The following is a 5,000-nucleotide window of genomic DNA, read 5'->3' on the forward strand; positions in this document are numbered from 1 at the left end:
AGCGGAGCGTCCACACGCGGGCCTGTACGGCTCATTTGAGTCCCCGGTCCGCCGTTGTGACGCCAGTGGAGCCGCGGGTGCGAGCGCGATGGAGCCGCGATACCTGCTGTTATCTTATCACAATCGACCCGCTGACGATAAGAGCTGCCGGATCCTCCTGGAGAACACGCTGATCAGTCCACATGCAGGAGCGCTTGGGTGCCGAGTTGATGGAGGAGCGTAGAGGGCGCCAAACCACCGGTGTAGTAAAGAGAAGAAGAATAACCAGAGGACAGATCCTGATGATGAGCGCTGATCTGCTCAGGATCAACTCCAGCATCCGTCCACTCCTGTCTGCTGTCCGGTCCACTGAAGCTGAGTTACACTTCCACTACAGGACTCTTTCAGCTTAGTCTCTTTATTCATCAGGGGTCACCACAGCGGAATGAACCGCCAACTATTCCAGCATATGTTTTACACAGCGGATGCCCTTCCAGCCGCAACCCAGTACTGGGAAACACCCATACACTCATCGCACACACGCTCATACACTGCGGCCAGTGTAGTTGATTAGTTCCCCTATAGCGCATGTGTTTGGACTGTGGGGGAAACCGGAGCACCCGGAGGAAACCCACGCCAACACGGGGAGAACATGCAAACTCCACACAGAAACACCAAACTCAAACCAGTGACCTTCTTGCTGTGAGGCAAACGTACTACCCACTACGCCACCGTGCCGCCCTACAGTGCTCTAGTGAACTGAATTGATGTCTGAGATATGTCAAATACGTCAAATGTGGCAGATAGGATTATAGATCTCCTCAAGACTTTAAAATGTGGATGTGAAAATATTATAAAGCCTTTACTGACATGGCTATTCCTGAAATGAGGCTTTTTAACATTCTTTCCACATTATTTGAGGTCCCTGGACTGACTTTTGCTGTTTATTCTGATGAATCCTTTACCTAAAGGGAAACTAACACATTATTTAAGCTTCCTCGAGCATTTTTGTTTGATTTTTAGTCTATAAACTTTATTTAGATTTTGCTATTCAGTGTATTGAGCTGATTCTGACCGGCAGGTTATTTCAGTAGACATGATTCTCGAATGAGACCCTCATTATATGTTTATAAAGTAGTGAATTTGATGAATATTGACAAGTTGTCATGGTCATGTTTGATCACACTCTGTGCTCGGTTCGGTTCGGTTCAGTTTGCTTTTATGGCTGTAGAGCTTGCACAGACAGGAGAATGAGCACAAAGTAAGCGCCGTTATTAAACACACAGCCGAGACATTACGCTGTAATAATACATGAAGAGTTCAGATGCAGAAACCTCTAAAAGGCATTTGATATTTTCTTCTGAAATCAGCATTTGTCTCAGACTCTTGTGTGAAGCTCAGAAATGTCTCGTTTATAGTGATGAATAAGGTCTTTCATTGCTTTAAAAGTGAAATACTTGATCATAAACAGGAGGATGAGGAAAATGATCACTTTAGGAGAAAGCTTCAGATGGCATTTACAGGGTTTTGCATCTGAACTCTTCATACGTATAATGATGAGCCATTGTCCACCCGAGCTCAAACAAGCCTTGACGTCTTCATGAACAGCCACAAAGCCAAGAAGAAGAGCAGAATCTGCTGTGTCCTGCTGTTGTTTATGAGGCTGTAAAGGCGAACGGTTGCCCTTTCTCGAGATCGCTCGCTGCGCGTCTAAATTAGAAATAAGGTATGGAGTCAATCTAGGGCCAGAAATACTTGTAAAATAAAAATGTGTATCAAACAAAAAATAAAGTATTGAGCAGAAATAATAAATGCAAATCTCCAAAAATCACAAAGGAACAATTTATTTTTGGGAAATAAAAATTAATTTTGCTAACAAAAAAAAAACTGCAAATAAAAATCAAGCAGTGCAAAAAACTAAAATATCTGCATATAAAATAAACAAAACTATAAAATATAAAAAAATACATTAGCTAAACATTATTATTATAGCATTGCCTTTACAAAACCAAATGTTGCAAGGGAACTTGGGCATTTATGGCAAGCCCAGGCCTACCGGACTGTAAAGGCCTACTCACACTATGCTATCTGAACCATGTCCAGGCCCGTTTCCCTGATCGTTTGAGAAGTGTGAGTGCTCTGAAACGCATGGTTCACTTGGGCTTTGGCACAGTACACTTGTGTGTGAGTGCAGAGCGTGTCTGAGCCTGAAACTGAAGACGAGTCGTGACTGTGAGGGGCTGTTTGATCTGGATTATTCATCATTCTCACTGTTGAGTGAACACACACTGATGTAGAGTATTACACACTCAAAGCCCTCACTGCAGCACAGCTGATCTGCAGCACACCTCCTCACACCTGCAGCAGCAGCACGTCATGATGCATTCTGAGCGTCAGCAGTGGCGGATCTGTTCAGCAGGAGATCTGACTGTGTGTCACGAATATCACACCACTAAACCCAGATCACTGAAGAAGTGTCCACTGAGCTGAGCGAGAGCGCTACTCCACTGAACAGCACATCATCATGACCCGAATGTAGTGTGAGTGCGGGCCGTCGGGGGAGACGGGAGGGGGCACAAGCCTTGGCCCGGTTCAAGGCAACTGTACATAGCGTGAGTACACCCTGAGACCACCTCAGTGACACTGTGTCTCCAGCTGCTGATAGCCCCTTTCAAACACACAGACTTTTCCAGGTCTGTATGTGTGAACAGATCCTTTTTGAAAATACCGGTTAATTCATTCCACACCACACACACACACACACACACACACACACACACACACACCACACACACACACACACACACACACACACACACACACACACCGAAAGGGGACCATTCAGCAGTGGAGAAGGTGACCCGTACCGACCCGTACAGTACTCCTCAGTGGAAACGGGCAATAGTGTCCCCTGTTTTACTGTAAGGGAAGTGTCGTCTGAACACTCCACAGCAGGTCTGATCTGCTGAACTGGTGTTGTCATTAGCCTGCTGTGCTGGAGAGCCATTATAGTGCTGCTCACATCTATATTTATATGATATATTACTAATATTGTTATTCAAGATACAGATCAGTGAGAGGTGTACGTCCAGTATTTACAGAGCAAACACATCTTGTTCTGACGTCCTTCATGGGGAGCAGGGGTTAATAAGGGAGTCAAGCCCCCTGTAGCTGTCAGTGTGAGGAGCCGACTGTGATACACATATATGTGTGTGTGTGTGTGTGTGTGTGTGTGTGTTTCCGATGTGTCTGCAGTAGTGCTCGCTCCAGCATGATCTGCAAGCGGAGCTCGGCCTCTCCCTGCTGGGAATCTTCTGCCAGCTTTATTACGAGCAAAGGTCTTCAGCAGCTGGCACTGCGTATCTTATCTAACATCAGCCATAAATCCTGCAGCTAGAGGAGAGACATCTTCACACATCCAGAGCTGGAGGAGAGAACACACACACACACACACACTCCGGACACTTATCTGATCGGGGTTATGTAGAGTCACGCTCAGATCCTCCAGCAGATACAGCACTGATCCCGTCCTCTCATATCCTCAGAGCAGAGGAAACAGCATTACACGCATAACACTGTCAACAGCAGCGATCAGACTCCTCATGCCACAACACAAGCATGCTGCAGTGTTTCTGAGCCAGACTAGTCAAGTGTGCTACACAGTGTATACTACAGCATCTCCAGCTGTTGGTCAGAGAGAGCTCCAGCACACTGCAGAGGGAACTATAGTGAACTGATAAACAGCTGCAGTGCACTTTAGCTTTACTACAGTAAACTGCGGTGTGTTGTAGGATAATATACACTAGTGTTGGGTCATTTGTGGATGTTACTGTGATTGTTGTGTTTCCATAGCAACTGTTAAGTGACCACAGATTAAAAGCTCCTTCATGATACCCATAAAGTTAGGTCGCGTCCCGAATTGCACACTATGCACATGAACACTCAGCTGGGCAGTGTAGGGTTTAGTGTCATCCCGAACGGAACACTAACTTTATTTACGACACGGAAATTCACACCGTTTCCCGGGCGACATTTACTGTTCGCCAGATTAGTGAAATAAATGAGCAAACAGTAAAGCAGCTGATGAGTACAGCCGTGTTCTCCATCAGGAGGCGGCATCATCACTACATGAGGGATTATGCTTTCACAATGCAAAATAAACAAAATAATCCAACATCAGTGTCCAATAGTCCCTCCCCTTCATCAGAAGCCCCTCCCCTACATTGATATCCCCTCCCCTTTGCCCGAAGCCCCCCATTCTACAGTAGCTCCTCCTCTTTTACGTGAGCAAGCCTCGTTCTAATCGTTCTAATCAGACTTGATGCAGAAGCACTGTGATTGACATTCTCCCGCTGTACGTGTCATTAAAGGGGGAAAGCCCCGCCCACTTGTTTCTCCATCTCATTAGCATGTCCAGCAGGCCTGAGTGAGAAGCAGCCGTCTGTCCATTATAGCCATTAGAGTGTTTGAGCTGCTGAAGATGATGTCAGCAGACTAAGAGGATTATAAACAACCCAAGCTCATTCTGAAAACATAGTCCTGCGTTCATTTTTTTCAAGCGAACGCTAAGGGGCGGTGTGACGCTGTTCCCTATCGCGCTTGCCTGCCGGCCGGCCAGCCGACCGCTTACCTCCTTGTGGAGGGCTTCCCCGCTTCAACCCGTTTGTCCACTCAGTTCACCGTGTACGTCAGCAGGCTCGAGATGCAGAGAGGAGTTGACCACGGCGATCGGTTTCGAGTCCGGGGAAGAGCAGTTCCAGCAATCAGGTAAGACAAAAACAGAATCCCAAAAGTTAAGTGAACGAGTTTCGTAACAGGGTGAGAACACGGTGAAATCTGAAAACGCGGTAGAAAAATCAGGGCTTTTATTTTTTTGGACGGCTTTTGTAAACTGTTGCTCGGGTTTAGGGAAGCGAGCGGGCGGGCGGGTCGATCGGTAAAATTGGTTGGGTTCAGGGAAGGAGGAGGGCGGGTCGGCCGATTGGCCGGTCGCGCAATCAATCATCCGGTCAGTCGCACAG

This window comes from Danio rerio, chromosome 16 (genome assembly GCF_049306965.1).
Source record: "Danio rerio strain Tuebingen ecotype United States chromosome 16, GRCz12tu, whole genome shotgun sequence".
Classification (NCBI taxonomy): domain Eukaryota; kingdom Metazoa; phylum Chordata; class Actinopteri; order Cypriniformes; family Danionidae; genus Danio; species Danio rerio.